Source organism: Macaca nemestrina, chromosome X (assembly GCF_043159975.1).
Source record: "Macaca nemestrina isolate mMacNem1 chromosome X, mMacNem.hap1, whole genome shotgun sequence".
Lineage (NCBI taxonomy): Eukaryota > Metazoa > Chordata > Mammalia > Primates > Cercopithecidae > Macaca > Macaca nemestrina.
Window position 1 is genome coordinate 14,348,555 of NC_092145.1, and position 20,395 is coordinate 14,368,949.

Consider the following 20,395-nt stretch of genomic DNA (forward strand, 5'->3'; position numbering starts at 1 on the left):
TTTAAGGGCACGGGAAAAGTTACGGGATGACAGAAAAGGTGAGCAAGGAGGTCAGCAGGGTGGCTATTTTGGATCCACCACTGGTCTAAGGAGAAGATGGACAAGTCGTCAGGGCGTGGGGTATGGCAATCTAAATGCCAGCAATCTATATGATGCCAGAAATCCCAAATGGGCAAATGTCTTCCACACCCCTCCTCATAACAACACCTGATTTGTTTCTGACAGAAAAGGCAGGACTGGGATGGCCAGCCCAAATGACTAATGAGAGATTTGACCTCCTGGGATAGAAGAAGATTTGTACTGAGGACCTTGAAGAAGTCCTTGCCCAGTCGTCTTGGGCAGTATCAATGACCTGACATATGAAATTTAGACAGACACCAAACAAGACAATAGACAGTGGGGTATATAAACAATTATGGCAATTATTTTTATAGACAGACAAGGGGAGGGGGTCCCATGATGGAATCAGTCAGATGCCCGCCTGGCTACTCCTCTCACAGGGACTTAGGCTCCTCTTGCCATTGGCAGGCTGGTATAAACCCCAGGCTTGGATCGAGCTATGCCCGACGCTGCCCTAAGCCTTATGAGGTTGCCATGGAACCGCAGGTGAGGGCCCTCTCGAACTCTGTAGCTTTCACTGTGGAGCTACAAACTGGAAATTCAAGTGCAAGCCCTTGAACTCCACATTCACTCACTCACTCACACGGAGTTTATTACAATTTTTTATACCCATTCTAAAAACAGAGGTCTCCTAGAGACCTGAACAAGAGAAGGAGAAGAGAGGGAGAGAGACTACACTTAACAGAGAAGCTGGACAGAAACCAGCACTCTGTCCTCCAGAGTCCTGGAGTGTGGACAGAGTCTGAGGGAGGACCCTTGTCAGGGAAGTTTCCCTCCCAGAGAGGCAGAGTCAGATCTGACTTACCTTCCTGGGACCAGAGACTGAGGACTCAGGAGTTGAATTTGGTTGGGCAAACTGGCAGTCGATCCGTTCCCTTCTGGAAGATGATGGCCTATGGGGCCCTGGAACATCTCCAGATGGCGCCTCCCCTATAAGCCCGCCATCTGTCCCGGGAGAGCCCGGAACGAGTCCCGTCTTCACCCAGTGGCAGATCTCACTGGGGCCTCCAAATGTTATAACCGAACGAGTTATAGAGAAATGCCACACTATGAGACTAATTCAGGAGTCCTTTATTGCCAGCGACCGAGAGATGGCTTGAGCTCAAAATTCTCTTGGCTCTGAAGAAGAGGCTAGATTTCTTTTTATAATTTGGTCTAAATGGGGGGGGGGAGTTTAGCTGAAGCAATTTTTACAAAAGCAGAACAGGCAAAAAGTTAAAAAGATTAATGGTTACAGAAACAGTTACAGAAAAATAAACAGTTCCAGGTGCAGGGGCTTAAACTATCACAAAGAGATAATGCAGGGGTTTTGGGTATCATCAACCGAGCACGTCCCCAGGAGCTACTGGTTCAGCTTGCCTCTATATCTTATCAGTAAGTACATTCCTGGACGTGGTTGGAGTCAGCTTACACTAGTTATGTCCTTAAGGGAGGGGGATAAGGGGGACTGCAAGTGAAGAAACAAAAATGGAGTCTGTCTGACTCTCTCAGCTGAGAGAGACAATCAGGTTAAAACAAGGTAGGGCATCACGGTAAGCCATCACTATGCCTCAAAGCCCTAATCTTCTCATCTGAACTGAAACTCTTCATGTCACGAGTTGGGTATATTCTACTGCAAAATCAAAGTTAAAATTCCAAGAAGGGTGACAATCAAAGAGTTTAATTTTGTAGACAGGAGAGAGAGAAAACAAGAGATGAGAATATTTTATTTATTAGATAAAGATGACAGAAGGGTGGTTCTTTGCAGGCTCCAGAAACGTATGTTAGCATATTCAAGAAAAGACAGTCAATATCAGAGGGTAGACACATGCAAAATAAAATCCTGACTAAAGAAGAAACTTATTTGCCACTTTAGAAATGGAAACTCTAACTGCCTAGTAGACTAGCAATACAGAGTCACATAATAGTACCACAATATGTCTGAGATGAAAATTATTCAGTCATCATATTAAACCTTCTCATTTTATGATGGGAAAAAAATGAGATAAGGAGGCCGAGCGTGGTGGGCCAGGCCTGTAAGCCCAGCACTTTGAGAGGCTGAGGCAGGCAGATCACCTGAGGTCAGGAGTTCAAGGTCAGCCTGGCCAACATGGCAAAACTCCATCTCTACTAAAAATACAAAAGTTAGCCCGGTGTGGTGGCAGGTGCCTGTAATCTCAGCTACTGGGGAGGCTGAGGCAGGGAGAATCGCTTGAACCCGGGAGGCAGAGGTTGCAGTGAGCCAAGATCACACCATTGCACTCCAGACTGGGCATCAGAGTAAGATTCTGTCTCAAAAAAAAAAAAAAATGAAATAAGGAAAGAGGAGGTGTTTTGTGCAAGGTCACAGAGCTAGTTGGGGCAGAGCTGGAAATAACACTCAGTATTTCTGATTCTCATGACAATGAATTACAACTGTAAGTCGTTATTAATTCAATAAACATTTATGGAGCACTAAATATGACTCAAACACAGTAAGTCACAAATAGTAAAATGTGACCTGGGGCCTATCTACAGCACACTGACACTGGCATTTTTCTGATGGAAGACCAGGAGCTGACTAGCTTTTCTAGAGTAGCCCAAGTCTTTCTTGAAATCCTCTCTAACAGAGACAATAGCAGCAAAAAGCTTTTTATCAGCTGGTCCTTTAAATCATTTAAAAATCTATTTTTCTCCATACAAGTGCTGACTAATAAAAATATAACATAAGCTAGTTACATCATATAGTTTCCTAATAGCCATAATAAACACATAAAAAGAAATAGTTGAAATTATTTTAATTCATGCTTGATTTAACCCAGTATATCTAACATATTGTCATTTCCTATGTATTTGATATAAAATGTATTAATGTCATATTATACATTATCTTATTTGTACTAAGTCTTCAAAATTCAGCATGCATTTTACCTTTGCAGCACATTCCTATTTGAACTGGCCACACGACAAATGTGCAATCATTTGTGGCTAGTTGCTACTATAGTAGACAACATAGCTTCATATCATATATTAGAAAAATTAGTCCATGATATATTTCTGAACAAGTAATTAAAATGCAACCAAAACATGTTATACTTATAAAACATATTATGTTTAACGCAATAAATTACAAAAGATGGAAAATTCCTTTTCAGATGGATTCTTATGAACTCCAATTAAGTGCACTTATTCCTTTAGTTATTCTATGTTATGCCTGAGCATGCTAGGTCATTGGAAAGGTTAAATGAAAAGAAGCAAAAAGAGCATCAAAATAAAATGTTATATTAAACCCAGTACATTTTTAATGATTTCTGGCCTTCACTTATTCCAAGTCTTTATAATTGAGATTAAACATTATTTTCTCAGTGGTAGTCAGAACAGATAACAACAGAAATGGAGCCACTTTTCTGGTAATACATTAGAGAATTATCTGTCCATTTAAATTAGGGTTTTTTTTTCTATATCACTGTCAAGACTAGATTTTCATAAAAGGAAGATCATTTTACATGGAAGGAATTACTAAGCAGGCTAGAGGTTCGAAATCCATTACCTATTCATCACCTAGTTAATAGATGTTCATCCTCTATAACCTTGAAGAAACTCTGCCACAAAATTCAAAGGCAACAAACAGGTCATATTTCTGAACCTAGTGCTACAAAATATGGCTGGACAATATTACAGAAATTTCCAAATTAAAACTTTCTAGAAAATCCAAAATCTATGGTCACAGTAGCTATAAGTCAATGAAATGCTACAGTAAATTTTGGATCCTGGGAAAAAGTGGCCTAACATTACAGTAGCTACCAGAAGGTACTTTCTGCAAAATTGTTAAACACCATCCTCTTAGGGGTCCATTTTTCCATCACTCTAAAGAATAAATGCTCTGGGGAAAATGAAGTATTTTTATGGTTTGGCTGTGTCTCCACCCAAATCTCATCTTGAATTGTAGCTCCCATAATTTTTTTTTTTTTTTTTTTTTTTTGAGATGGAGTCTGTCTCTGTCACCCAGGCTGGAGTGCACTGGCACAATCTCTGCTCACTGCCAACTCCGTCTCCCAGGTTCAAGCGATTCTCCTGCCTCAGCCTACAGAGTAGCTGAGATTACAGGCATGTGCTACCACACCTGGCTAATTTTTATATTTTTAGTAGAGACAGAATTTTGCCATGTTGGCCAAGCTGATCTCGAACTCCTGACCTCAGGTGATCTGCCTGCCTTGGCCTCCCAAAGTGCTGGGATTACAGGCATGAGCCACCGCACCCAGCCAGCTTTCATAATTTCTATGTGTTGTGGGAGGGAGTCAGTGGGAGATAATTGAATCATGGGGGCTGTTTCCCCCATACTGTTCTCATGGTAGGGAATAAGTCTCACGAGATCTGATGCTTTTATAAGGGGTTTTCCTTTTTGCTTGATTCTCCTATGCTCTTTGCCTGCCACCATGTAAGACGTCCCTTTGCTCTTCCTTCATCTTCCACCATGATTGTGAGGTCTCCCCAGCCACATGGAGCTGTGAGTCCATTAAACCTTTTTCCTTTATAAATTACCAAGCCTCAGGTATGTCTTTATTAACAACATGAGAACAGACTAATACTGGTATAAACATTGGATATTTCATTATTTTTTATTTTCATTTATCTTGCTTCATGGATTGACACTTGACAAAATATTACTTTTCTTTACCTGAAAAGTTGTAAAATATTTTATTTCATTTCCAGGTCTCGGGGGAGTAAAAAAAATCTTACTTTACCTCTATTTTGCCTGCAATTTCAAACTTTCCTGCTCTAATTATTAAGAAGATAAACAATTAAAGTTTGTATGTAATTTAGTTTATAATAACTAAAATAATATGGGTTTTAAGGAAATATCAGGAAGTTTATTTTCTCAGAAGTTTATTTTATTTACTTATTTATTTTTAGATGGAGTCTCGATCTGTCTCCCAGGCTGCAGTGTAGTGGCACAACCTCGGCTCACCACAATCTCCACTTCCCAGGTTCAAGTGATACTCCTGCCTCAGCCTCCCGAGTAGCTGGGATTACAGAAGCCCGCCACCACACCTAGCTAATTTTTGTATTTTTAGTAAAGACAGGGTTTCACCATGTTGGTCAAGCTGGTCTCGAACTCCTGACTTCAGGTGATCCACCCGCCTCGGCTGCCCAAAGTGCTGGGATTGCAGGCATGAGCCACCACGCCTGGCCCCAGAAGGTTACTTTCAAATAGTGTTATCTTCAAGTTTCCAAATATGAGTGCCTGCAGTTGCTTGGGGGCAGAAACCTGTCAATCATAAATTCTACAAATACTACTATGACCTGGAGGCATTTACAAATTGGAGGTTTATGTGAGGAATTGTTGATGGAATCAGGAAAAAGGCTGTGGGAAGATGCCACCTTTAACATGTATCTGTGCAACCCTCACCTCCCAATTCTAATTCAACTACAAGTCTACTCTATTTACAAGACTGCTGCTGAGGCAGAAATATCTATGAAACTCCAAGACTATAAAAACCAAGCCCTATGTGTGCTGGGGTCCTCACAAAATTAGAGGATGACTGTGCTGTAGCTATCTGCTCAGACTAGAGCTTCATGATCTGCCAGTCAGGGGTGAGAAGTTGCTATAAAGAGTTTAGCCAGAGAATATCTGTGAGTCCTCCTGCAGGATGGGAAGTGGTAACCCTAGCTCCCACTGTGCTACGGAAGATTATAAGATGCTCTGAGCCTTCTATACGCCTAATGGGACAGAGTGGAAATTCTTGCAAAGAATGAAAAAGCAAGAGAACAAGTTACTAGTGAAATGAAGCTGCTGGCAGAGATGGATGACAATAAAAATATGTTAATAATAAAAAACGCTTGGGGCAGTTCCAAGATGACCTCCAGGCTACAGCTCCCAGCAAGAGCCACACAGAAGACAGGTGATTTCTGCATTTCCAACTGAGGCACCAGGTTCATCTCACTGGGGTGTGCCGGACAGTGGGTGCGGTCCACCGGGTGCGGTCCACCGAGCAAGAGCCGAAGCAGAGTGAGGCATCGCCTCACCTGGGAAGCACAAGGGGTAAGGGAATTCCCTTTCCTATCCAAGGGAAACCCTGACACACAGCACCTGGAAAATTGGGTCATTCCCACCCTAATACTGCGCTTTTTCAAGGGTCTTAGCAAATGGCAGATCAGGAGATTATATCCCGCGCCTGGCTTGGAGGGTCCCATGCTCACGGGGCCTCCCTCATTGCTAGCACAGCAGTCTGAGATCAAACTTCAATGTGGTAGCGACGCTGCCGGAGGGGCACCCGCCATTGCTGAGGCTTGAGTAGGTAAACAAAGCAGCCGGGAATCTCAACCTGGGTGGAACCCGATGCAGCTCAAGGAGGCCTGCCTCCCTCTGTAGACTCCACCACTGGGGACAGGGCATAGACAAACAAAAGGCAGCAGAAACCTCTGCAGATGTAAATGTCCCTGTCTGACAGCCTTGAAGAGAGTAGTGGTTCTCCCAGCACGGAGTTGGAGATCTGAGAATGCACAGACTACCTCCTCAAGTGGATCCCTGACCCCCGAGTGGCCTAACCGGGAGGCAACCCCTGGTAGAGGCAGACTGACACCTCACAGGGCCGGGTATCCCTCTGAGATGAAGCTTCCAGAGTTTGCTGTTCAGCAATATTCACTACTCTGCAGCTGATACCCAGGCAAACAGGGTCTGGAGTGGACCTCCAGCAAACTCCAACAGACCTGCAGCTGAGGGTCCTGATTGTTAGAAGGAAAACTAACAAACAGAAAGGACATCCACACCAAAACCCCATCTGTACATCACCATCATCAAAGACCAAAGGTAGACAAAACCACAAAGATGGGGAAAAAACAGAGCAGAAAAACTGAAAATTCTAAAAATCAGAGCGCCTCTCCCCCTCCAAAGGAATGCAGCTCCTTGCCAGCAATGGAACAAAGCTGGACGGAGAATGACTTTGACGAGCTCAGAGAAGAAGGCTTCAGACGATCAAACCTCTCTGAGCTAAAGGAGGAAGTTCGAACCCATTGCAAAGAAGCTAAAAACCTTGAAAAAAGATTAGACAAATGGCTACTAGAATAACCAATGTAGAGAAGTACTTAAACGACCTGACAGAGCTGAAAACCACAGCACGAGAACTACGTGACAAATGCACAAGCTTCAGTAACCGATTCGATCAACTTGAATAAAGGGTATCAGTGATTGAAGATTAAATGAATGAAATGAAGTGAGAAGAGAAGATTAAAGAAAAAAGAGTAAAAAGAAATGAACAAAGTCTCCAAGAAATATGGGACTATGTGAAAAGACCACATCTACATCTGATTGGTGTGTCTGAAAGTGATGACAAGAATGGAACCAAGTTGGAAAACACTCTGCAGGATATTACACAGGAGAACTTCCCTACCTAGCAAGGCAGGCCAACATTCTAATTCAGGAAATACACAGAAGGCCACAAAGATACTCCTTGAGAAGAGCAACTCCAAGACACATAATTGTCAGATTCACCAAAGTTGAAATGAAGGAAAAAATGTTAAGGGCGGCCAGAGAGAAAGGTTGGGTTACCCACAAAGGGAAGCCCATCAGACTAACAGTGGATCCCTCAGCAGAAACTCTACAAGCCAGAAGAGAGTGGGGGCCAATATTCAACATTCTTAAAGAACAGACTTTTCAACCCAGAATTTCATATCCAGCCAAACTAAGTTTCATAAGTGAAGGAGAAATAAAATCCTTTATAGACAAGCAAATGCTGAGAGATTTTGTCACCATCAGGCCTGCCCTACAAGAGCTCCTGAAGGAAGCACTAAACATGGAAAGTAACAACCGGTACCAGCCACTGCAAAAACATGTCAAAAGGTAAAGACCAACAATGCTAGGAAGAAACTGCATCAACTAAAAAGCAAAATAACCAGCTAACATCATAATGACAGGATCAAATTCACACGTAACAATATTAACCTTAAATGTAAATGTACTAAATGCTCCAATTAAAAGACACAGACTGGCAAATTGGATAAAGAGTCAAGACCCATCAGTGTGCTATATTCAGGAGACCCATTTCACATGCAGAGACACACATAGGCTCAAAATAAAGGGATGGAGGAAGATCTACCAACCAAATGGAAAACAAAAAAAGGCAGGGGTTGCAATCCTAGTCTCTGATAAAACAGACTTTAAACCAACAAAGATCAAAAGAGACAAAGAAGGCCATTACATAATGGTAAAGGGATCAATTCAACAAGAAGAGCTAACTATCCTAAATATATATGCACCCAACACAGGAGCACCCAGATTCATAAAGCAAGTCCTCAGAGACTTACAAAGAGACTTAGACTCACACACAATAATAATGGGAGACTTTACCACCCCACTGTCAACATTAGACAGATCAACGAGACAGAAAGTTAACAAGGATATCCAGGAATTGAACTCAACTCTGCACCAAGCAGACCTGATAGACATCTACAGAACTCTCCACCCTAAATCAACAGAATATACATTCTTCTCAGCACCACATCGCACTTATTCCAAAATTGACCACATAGTTGAAAGTAAAGCACTCCTCAGGAAATGTAAAAGAACAGAAATTATAACAAACTGTCTCTCAGACCACAGTGCAATCAAACTAGAACTCAAGATTAAGAAACTCACTCAAAACCGCTCAACTAAATGGAAACTGAACAATCTGCTCCTGAATGACTACTGGGTACATAACAAAATGAAGGCAGAAATAAAGATGTTCTTTGAAACCAACGAGAACAAAGACACAACATACCAGAATCTCTGGGACACGTTTAAAGCAATGTATAGAGGGAAATTTATAGCACTAAATGCCCACAAGAGAAAGCAGGAAAGATCTAAAATTGACACTTTAACATCACAATTAAAAGAACTAGAGAAGCAAGAGCAAACACATTCAAAAGCTAGCAGAAAGCAAGAAATAACTAAGATCAGAGCAGAACTGAAGGAGATAAAGACACAAAATACCCTTCAAAAAATCAATGAATCCAGGAGCTGGTTTTTTGAAAAGATCAACACAATTGATAGACAGCTAACAAGACTAATAAAGAAGAAAAGAGAGAAGAATCAAATAGACACAATAAAAAATGATAAAGGGGATATCACCACTGACCCCACAGAAATACAAACTACCATCAGAGAATACTATAAACATCTCTATGCAAATAAACTAGAAAATCTAGAAAAAATTCCTGGACACATACACTCTCCCAAGAACAAACCAGGAAGAAGTTGAATCCCTGAATAGACCAATAACAGGCTCTGAAATTGAGGCAATAATTAATAGCCTACCAACCACAAAAAGTCCAGGACCAGACGGATTCACAGCTGAATTCTACCAGAGGTACAAGGAGGAGCTGGTATCATTCCTTCTGAAACTATTCCATTCAATAGAAAAAGAGGGAATCCTCCCTAGCTCATTTTATGAGGTCAACATCATCCTGATACCAAAGCCTGGCAGAGATACAACAAAAAAAGAGAATTCTAGACCAATATACCTGATGAACATCGATGCAAAAATCCTCAATAAAATACTGGCAAACCGAATCCAGCAGCACATCAAAAAGCTTATCCACCATGATCAAGTGGGCTTCATCCCTGGGATGCAAGGCTGGTTCAACGTACGCAAATCAACAAAGGTAATCCAGCATATAAACAGAACCAAAGACAAAAACCACATGATTATCTCAACAGATGTGGAAAAGTCCAATGACAATATTCAAGAGCCCTTCATGCTAAAAACTCTCAATAAATTAGGTATTGATGGAACGTATGTCAAAATAATAAGAGCTATTTATGACAAAACCACAGCCAATATCATACTGAATGGGCAAAAACTGGAAGCTTTCCCTTTGAAAACTGGCACAAGACAGGGATGCCCTCTCTCACCACTCCTATTCAACATAGTGTTGGAAGTGCTGGCCAAGGCAATCAGGCAGGAGAAAGAAATAAAGGGTATTCAATTAGGAAAACAGGAAGTCAAATTGTCCCTGTTTGCAGATGACATGATTGTATATTTAGAAAACCCCATTGTCTCAGCCCAAAATCTCCTTAAGCTGATAAGCAACTTCAGCAGTCTCAGGATACAAAATCAATGTGCAAAAATCACAAGCATTCTTATACACCAATAACAGACAAACAGAGAGCCAAATCGTGAGTGAACTCCCATTCACAATTGCTTCAAAGAGAATAAAATACCTGGGAATCCAACGTACAAGGGATGTGAAGGACCTCTTCAAGGAGAACTACAAACCACTGCTCAGTGAAATAAAAGAGGACACAAACAAATGGAAGAACATTTCACGCTCATAGATAGGAAGAATCAATATTGTGAAAATGGCCATACTGCCCAAGGTAATGTATAGATTCAATGCCATCCCCATCAAGCTACCAATGAGTTTCTTCACAGAATTGGAAAAAACTACTTTAAAGTTCATATGGAATCAAAAAAGAGCCTGCATTGCCAAGACAATCCTAAGCCAAAAGAACAAAGCTGGCGGCATCACACTACCTGACTTCAAACTATACTACAAGGCTACAGTAACCAAAAGAGCATGGTACTGGTACCAAAACAGAGATATAGACCAATGGAACAGAATAGAGTCCTCAGAAATAATAACACATGTCTACAACCATCTGATCTTTGACAAACCTGACAAAAACAAGAAATGAGGAAAGGATTCCCTATTTAATAAATGGTGCTGGGAAAACTGGCTAGCCATATGTAGAAAGCTGAAACTGGATCCCTTATTTAACCTTATACGAAAATTAATTCAAGATGGATTAGAGACTTAAACGTTAGACATAAAACCATAAAAACCCTAAAGGAAAACCTAGGCAATACCATTCAGGACATATGCATGGGCAAGGACTTCATGTCTAAAACACCAAAAGCAATGGCAACAAAAGCCAAAGTTGACAAATGGGATCTCATTAAACTAAAGAGCTTCTGCACAGCAAAAGAAACTACCATCAGAGTGAACAGGCAACCTACAGAATGGGAGAAAATTTTTGCAATCTACTCATCTGACAAAGGGCTAATATCCAGAACCTACAAAGAACTCAAACAAATTTACAAGAAAAAAACAAACAACCCCATCAAAAAGTGGGCAAAGGATATGGACACTTCTTAAAAGAAGACATTTATACAGCCAACAAACACATGAAAAAATGCACATCATCACTCGCCATCAGAGAAATGCAAATCAAAACCACAAATGAGATGCCATCTCATACCAGTTAGAATGGTGATCATTAAAAAGTCAGGAAACAACAGGTGCTGGAGAGGATGTGGAGAAATAGGAACACTTTTACACTGTTGGTGGGAGTGTAAACTAGTTCAACCATTGTGGAAGACAGTATGGCGATTCCTCAAGGATCTAGAACTAGAAATACCATCTGACCCAGCCATCCCATTACTGGGTATATACCCAAAGGATTATAAATCATGCTGCTATAAAGACACATGCACACGTATGTTTATTGCGGCACTATTCACAATAGCAAAGACTTGGAACCTACCAAAATGTCCATCAATGACAGACTGAATTAAGAACATGTGGCACATATATACCATGGAATACTATGCAGCCATAAAAAGGGATGAGTTCATGTCCTTTGTAGAGACATGGATGCAGCTGGAAACCATCGTTCTCAGCAAACTATCGCAAGAACAGAAAATGAAACACAGCACGTTCTCACTCATAGGTGGGAATTGAACAGTGAGAACAGCTGGACACAGGAAGGGGAACATCACACACCAGGGCCTGTCATTGGGTGGGGGGAGGGGGGAGGGATAGCATTAGGAGATATACCTAATGTAAATGCCGAGTTAATGGGTGCAGCACACCAACATGGCACATGTATACATATGTAACAAACCTGCATGTTGTGCACATGTACCCTAGAACTTAAAGCATAATAAAAAATAAATAAATAAAAAGATAAAACACACACACACACACACACACGAAAAAATAAATAAAAAACACTTAAAGAAATTCAGCCTGGCATGGTGGCTCATGCCTGTAATCCCAACACGTTGGGAGGATCACAAGGTCAGGAGTTCAAGACTAGCCTGGCCAACATGGTGAAACCTCGTCTCTACTAACAAAATACAAAAATTAGCCCAGCATGGTGGTGTGCACTTGTAATCCCACCTACACGGGAGGCTGAGGCAGGAGAATTGCTTGAACCCAGGAGGCTAAGGTTGCAGTGAGCCGACATCACACTATTCCACTCCAGCCTGGGCAACAGAGCAAGACTCCGTCTCCAAAAAAAAAACAAAAAGAAAAGAAAGAAAGAAAAAAAGGAAATTCAATTATGGCATTGAAAGACTGTGAAACAATAAAAATATCAGATGTGAATCAAAACATTTAAATGATAAAATGAGACGGGATAATACTTCCCGAACACAAATTACATCCTTGGAAGATCAAGCAGAAGAAAAATCTCAAAAGATAAATGATGATGGGAAAACTTCATATCCACATGCAAAAAAATACGAGTAGGTCTCTTCATCTCATATACAAAAATCAACTCAAAATGGATTAAAGGCTTAAATGCAAGACTTGAAACTATAAAGCTAGTATAAGAAAACAGTGAAAATGCTTCAGGACATTGGTCTAGGCAAGGATTTTTTGGATAAGAACTCAAAAGCACAGGCAACAACAGTAAAAATAGACTAATGGGATTAAATCAAACTAAAAAGCTTCTCCACAGAAAAAGAAACAATCAAAAGAGCAAAGATACAACCTACAGAATGGGAGAAATATTTGCAAACAATGTGCTGATAAAGGATATAATGTATATCTGGAATACATAAGAAATTCAAAGAACTCAATAACAAAAACTAAATAATTTGATTTAAAAATGGGCAAAAGACCTGAATAGACATTTCTCAAAAGAAAACATACAAGTGAACAACAGGTATATGAAAAAATGCTGACCATCACTAATTATTAGGGAAATGAAAATTAAAATCACAATAAGATCATCTCACACTCTTTAGAATGGCTATCATGAAAAAGACCAAAAAACCCCACAAATGTTGGTGCCTATGTGGTGAAAAGCAAACTTTTATATGCTGCTGATGAGCATGTAAATTAGTACAGCCATTACGGTCAATAGTATAAAGGTTCCCCAAAATGTTAAAAATGGAACTACCATATGATCCAGCAATCCCAGTACTGGGCATATATCCAAAGGAGATAGAATCATTATGTCCAAGAGATACCTGCATTCTCATGTTTATTGCAGTACCATTTACAGTAGCCAATATACAGAATCAACCTAAGTGTTCATCAGTGAATGAATGCATGAAGAAAATGTGGTGCATGTACACAATGGAATACTATCTACCCATAAGAAATAATAAAAACCTGTCTTTTGCAACAACACGGATGAACCTAGAGGACAGACATTATTTTAAGTGAAATAAGCCCGACACAGAAGGACAAATACTGCATAACCTCACTTATATGTGGAATCTTAAAAACGCTGACCTCATAGAAGTAGACAGCAGTTACCAGTTGCTGAGGAGGGTACTGGGGAGGAGAGATAGGGTGAAGTTGGTCAATGAGTATGTCACAATTAGCCAGGAGAAAAAAGTTCTGGTATTTTATAGTGCTGAATGGTGAATATAGTCAGCAATAATGTATTGTATATTTCAAAATAGCAAAAAAGAGGATTTTGAATATTCTTATCGCAAAAAAGTAATAAATATGCTAATTACCCTGATTTTACTTCTTTTATTTAATTTTTTTTTTTTTTTTTTTTTTTTTGAGATGGAGTCTCACTCTGTTGCCAGGCTGGAGTGCAGTGGTGCAATCTTGACTCACTGCAACCTCTGCCTCCCGGGTTCAAGTGATTCTCCTGCCTCAGCCTCCCGAGTAACTGGGACTACAGGCGCGTTCCACCACGCCCATCTAATTTTTGTATTTTTAGTAAAGACAGGGCTTCACCATATTGGCCAGGATGGTCTCCATCTCTTGACGTCCTGATCTGCCCGCCTCGGCCTCCCAAAATGCTGGGATTACAGGCATCAGCCAACACGCTCGGCCCCCTGATTTCTAAACAATGTATACATGTATTGAAACATTACACTGTAGTTCACAAATATGTACAATTATGTGTCAATTAAAAATAAACTAAAACTAAAATAAGATATGTAAATCTGGCTAGAAAAGCTGAGGAACTTTGAGCATAGACCCTGAAATTAATAGGGGTTCCAGAAAGAGAAAAATCAACAGATGAAGTAATCATTAAGGAAATAATTGAACAGATTTGAGTGTACCTATTGAAAACAACATGGGGGTTTCCAGAAGGGACTCATTAAGGAATATACTGTTAGGTATATCCTGATCTTAAAAAAAAACAAAAAACAAAAAATGCGCATAGCATCTGGAGAGGGAAGTAAGTTTCAAAAAAATTAAATTAATATTGGACTTGTCATCTCTAATACCAAAAACTAGAAGTTGTAGGCTAAGGGGCAAACTACTGTGAAAAAAAGAAAGTGGGACCCCCAAATCCAGGCAAGACATACATAGTGCCCATAGTTCTCTTTGAGTAATATTTTCAAGAAAAGACTAATGGACCCCAATCAAACATCTAATAGACTCTGCCAAAGCCTTAAAAAAGGAAACAACGATGAAAGGAAAGAAACAGAGGTAACACAAAATACTGAAATATATGTAAGTAAATCTAAATGCAATATGCCATTGTGACTATGAATGTGTAGTATACATGAAAGAGAACAGATATACTACAAGAGAAATCTAATCATAACCTGGAACTAAAAATATTATTGCAGAAAAGTTGAAGGGAGGATAACAATAGGAGCAAAATCCAAATTCCAAACCAGGTGAAAGATGGGAAAGAAGGAAAAAATCAACAAAAATAGAAGGATAAATAGAAAACAGACTATGATGACAGACGTAAGTCCCAATATGACAGTAACTACAATAAATATAAATAGATTAAACTCTAGAACCAGTTTCCGCAAACTGTGACCTGAGGGCCCAACAGAACATAAAGTTTTATAGGGACCCCACCTGTTTACATATTGTCTATAAATGTTTTTTATCCTATAATGGCAGAGTTGAGTAGTTGGAAAAGATACCATATGGCCCACAATGCTGAAAATATTTTACTATCTGGCCTTATACAGAGGAAGCTTACAACATCTGTTTTAGAATCATAAAAAGAGATTCAATGATTGGATTATTTTAAGAAACACATATTTGCCAAGATATTATCTAGAGCAAACACATTTAGAGCAAAAAGATATAGTCATTCAAAAATAAAAATACAGGAAATTGTAAATTGAGCAAATGTGAACCAGAAAAAAAAAGCAGAGGTAAAAACTTTAATTTCAAGAAAAGGTCATCATATACCAGTAAATGGTCAAGAGATCAAGGAAAATATATAATGACTATGAGCATGTACGCACTTAATAATATAGCTTTGAAATAAACCATATGGCAGAACTATGCAGCCAAATAGTTGATAAATGTACTTGGAGATTTTAATGCACCCCTCTCAAACACTGGTAGTTGAAACAGATAAAATTTAAACTAAGGTAATCGACTGTAGATTTGTTTACATTTAAAATTTATATTCAGCCAACAAAAAATATACTTCATTTTCTTTTCTTTTCTTTTTTTTTAAGAAGGAGTTTCGCTCTTGTTGCCCAGGCTAGAGTGCAATGGTGCGATCTTGGCTCACTGAAACCTCCACCTCCCAGGTTGAAGGGATTCTCCTGCCTCAGCCTCCCAAGTAGCTGGAATTACAGGCATGTGCCACCACAGGCAGCTAATTTTTGTATTTTTAGTAGAGATGGGGTTTCACAATGTTGATCAGGCTTGATGGTCTTGAACTCCTGACCTCAGGTCATCCACCCGCCTTGGCCTCTCAAAGTTCTGGGATTACAGGCTTGAGCCACTGTGCCCAGTCTCATTTTCAAGCACACAAGGAATATTCTCATTAACTATATTAGGCTGTTTCACAGTATGTATCAAATACCTTAAAATTATGCAAATCCTTTAAACCAGCAACTTCTCTTTCAGGCATTTACTTTAGGGAAATAATCAGATTTGCACATAAATATATTTTAACATAATGTTCATTGCAACATTGTTTATATTAGAAATAGATTGGTAATAACCCACTGTCACACAACAGAGCAGTGATTAGATAAATCATTGATGCACTCACATGTAGTTGGTAACAGCCAGGAATGCCCCTTCTTGGACATAAATAAAAAATTGCTAGTTGCAATATAGGCATAGACAAAGGGCCATTGTATAACCTGATGCACAGACCCAGATGAATGAAAATGCTATGCTTGCAAATAAATGTGAAAGAACAATTATTTTAGGACCTGGAATTATAAAGCTAAGCCTTAGTAACGAATGGTACTTCTTGAGTAGCAAAAGTATTCACTTTGGGGCTAGTATATGATGCTTTGGGGAACTTACGTGACCCTTTAAGCAGAGGTCAAAATAAAAGCCTAGAAACTCTTTTGCTCAGGACACCATGGATCTAACAAATTCCTGACAATGGACAGAAAAGGGACATTCAGAAGCTACCCTACCTCAGATATGTCCTATGCCAATCTGTTCTCTTACCTTTTTTAGCTTGATAAAGCTTATGAGTAGAAGTCGTAGATACATACATTTCATTTTCAGCATTCCTCACATCTGATCTGATTTTTGTCCAGCACCTAAGGCATAATTACACCAAAAATGATAAATCCACTAAGAATAATGTTAGGCAAATATTGAATTCTTATAGCAAAAGTTTATTATGATATATCCAAAAAGCAATCACTAAATAGCATTACAGAATGAGACACCATTAAATTATAGGTATCCTTTGGACACATACATAGAAAAAGTAACTAGAAAATGTATACCAGCTTGTTCTCCAGAACTGAGATTATAATTATTTAACTTCTTTTTAGTCTTATGTATTCGCTACATTGACAGCAATTAATATGTATTACTTTGGTAATCAGAAAAATTGATGTTATTTCACAAATTAAATAAAAATGAATGCCATAAAATTAATGTGTAATATCTCATATGGTAGTTCTTAATTAGCCCACTTTTTTCAACAACACACTGGAAAATTCCCACTGAGTTTGATGGAAATTATAAAGCCAGTGGGCGAGGGGAAGAACTGATTCAATTTCTGTTTCTAATGCTAGTGTAATGGATAATTTCTAATTTTGGACTCTAAAACTAAGACAAATTGAATTTATCTAGGAATATAATTCATATAAATGAGTTTACATACATAAAATTAAAACTCTAATTTTAAACATAAATAATTAACAATAATTTAGGACAGCTAATTTAAAATCCTTAGGATTAAATATCTTAATTTAAATAAAGAAAATATATTATTTCCATTATTATACTGTTTTCCTGGGAAATACAACATAGTTCCTACAATGGGAAAAAATAGTGACCTGGATCTGCTAAATATCTGACTGTGAATTGGAAAAGTCAGATTTATCTCTAAATCCTGTATCTGAATACTATTATGCATTTATGTATTTATTTACACATAAATTATATATATTTTTTATGTTTCTACAGAGCAGTCTTCTAAAATACACCACTATTTCAAAGTTTATTCACTGAGCAGGTTCTATTTTCTTCATGTATAACATGAGACAGTTAGAATAAATGATCTCTGATGATTGCTTAAACGGGGCAATTGTCACCCTACAGACACAGCAGCTCTATGAAGGAATTTGTGTTGATATAAAGCCATCTCAGTTTTACACAGAGATTCACAATACTAAGTTAAGAACAAATGTGTCCCCATAAAGAAACTTTCTTTGCCAATCTGACCCAATGACCGCATTGAAATGTCCCTGCAATGATAAAGCACACCCAGGCTCACCCATAGGAATGCCTCCTGCTCCAAAGAAACTGGAATTCCTTTAAAGAATCCCTATAATCTCCTGCCATTTGTAATCTCTCCAATATGTGAAACAGTTTCTCAGTCACCATGCTCTTAAAGTTCTTCCTACGCATCCAGATGTATTCATTCACATCATGATTTTACGTTTTTGTTTTATAGGTTAATTTATACAAAGGTCTCATTTGCAAATAAAGGAAATCATTCTACTGGTTTTCAGAAGTATCTAAAAGCTACAACTACTTACTGCTTTCAATAATACTATCACAATATACTATGTTTATTTATTATTTCTGCAAAGCAAAACTAAAACTGAAATCCACAAAAATACAGCTAATTCATTTAAATAGCATTAAAATTCCTCATTATATCTAGCTGAATACTATAATGGTTAATTCTATACTATCACTGTGACAGCAACACAATTAACATTTTGTTCATTTAAAATGTTTTCTAGAACAAAACATGAATGCTTCCAAGTAAATTAATGCTCAAAAAATTATTTTAACAATTAAATCAGAATTTCTAACACTGTATCTCACAGTTACATTTAGTGAATTCAACATAAGTGATATCACCCCTGACTATTAAATGAACTAATAAATGATCATCTACTTCTTTAGTTTTTTACCATGAAAGCTAAAATGTATATTTTTATCCCTTTTGCATGTGATTTTTCTTTTTAGCTCATTCTAATAAATGAACTCTTTAATCCACCATTGTTTCACACATAATCTAATTTGGGTAATATAGTTCTCTATTTCTTTATCTTACGACTCATACTACCACATTATTTCTTTAATTGTGTAATTGACTGTAATGAATTTATTACAAGAGTTAAATGTTACTATAATGACAGTTACTGTATTATTAGATGGTTTCTAATAGTTCAGTAAAACATTTCTTGATTGCCAAACATTAATTTTATTAGGAATGTAAATTTTTCTAGTGTAATCACTTATTGATATGGCTTTAAAGGCACCAACATGTCTCTGGCAAATGTTGGAACACATACTGTCATGGGCTTTAGCTATTGGTAAGTCAAGTACCACAGAGGACTGTAAAATAAACCTTCGAAGCCAAGTCCTTTATGCTATTTCACCGACTCTATGAAATAACATCAGACTATAGTTAGATATCTTGCTCTGCTACCTAATTTTACGGCTTGACGAGTCTTGCCTTGCCCTTTGTGCGTAATTCCTCATGACCTGGCCAGTGACAAAGAAACATAGTCATACTAAGTCATTATCCCTGGCTAGATAGCTTATAATTAGCCTTCAGTAGGCCAGATGCTGTTGCAATAGCCACCATTACAGGGAAAATATCTTTAAACCAAAAATCAAAGCTTCGTCCAAAGCCTACTTGTTTCAAATAATCTATGTATAATCAAATATAACAGTTAGCAAATGCTAGGAGTGTGGCAGACACAAAATATACTGCCCAGCTCCCGCTTCAAGGAAGGACTTGCTGCCCATCTGCAGGGAGTGTGGTCAGCACGCAGCATCTAGCTGTCAACTCCTTCAGGGTCTGCCTCAGCTGCAGAGTCACCTGGCCCAAGGTAACACCCACAGAAGCCTACATCTGGCATCTGCACAGGTGGCTTTATAGCCATAAAGGCTAGACCATTCCAGGCCAATGCCTGGTATCACTGATGCACAATGCTTTCTCAAGAGCTGCCAGTAAGGCTGAATGAGGCTTTGTTGAGCCTGCATAGGAGTTCAACCTCTTCCTCTGCCCAATCCTGCTTCAGCCTCCTCCCTCTCATAGCTGTTGATCCTTAATAAATATCTGACCCCCCATACACTCAACCTCAATGTCTGTTTTTGAGATCTCAACCTCCAGCAACATATCAGGTGGTATATATTTGTATGTGTTTGTGCATTGTAAATGTCAAATTCTGTTTATAGCATCAAGGCAAACTAAACTTCCCTTCACTGCAAAGCAACTAAAAACCATGTATAACCTATTTTTAAAACTTTTGAAATGTATCACCCATCCAAAAAATGAGGAAAATCCTTAGAGGCTAAAAAATGAAGCTAAAATCTAAGTACTGCTCCATGTAGAGCACTTAATAGGAACTAACATGACTCAGCCAAGGAATTTATAACTGGTCAAGTCCCTATGTAAAGACATCAGGAATAGGTAAATATACTGTGGCAGACTCTATAACTATTCACTAAATGTTCCAGTGCTGCTTCTTTAGTCTTCTTCCCCGTAGAAGGATACATCCCTGTCCAATTGAATTCAGGAGAGCCCGTGGGACTCGCTTGGGCTAGTGAAATGTGGAAGTGATATGTGTCTTTTCCGGGCAGAAGGTTTAAGAGAGTGGTTCACTTTGTCTCCTTTCTCTCTGCCATGAAGACCGACAGTATTCCAGAAAGAAGA

General features: G+C 38.7%; 1 long non-coding RNA gene across 2 annotated transcripts in view; it reads right to left on the bottom strand.

Moving 5' to 3' along the window:
- The window catches only part of LOC105499807 (uncharacterized), a 124,117-nt gene that overhangs the window by 83,245 nt on the left and 20,477 nt on the right, over positions 1-20,395 (bottom strand). For both annotated transcript variants that reach the window (XR_011618122.1, XR_011618121.1), the window contains exon 2: positions 16,708-16,802. This is a non-coding gene — a long non-coding RNA (uncharacterized lncRNA). The remainder of the gene's footprint in view (positions 1-16,707; positions 16,803-20,395) is intronic.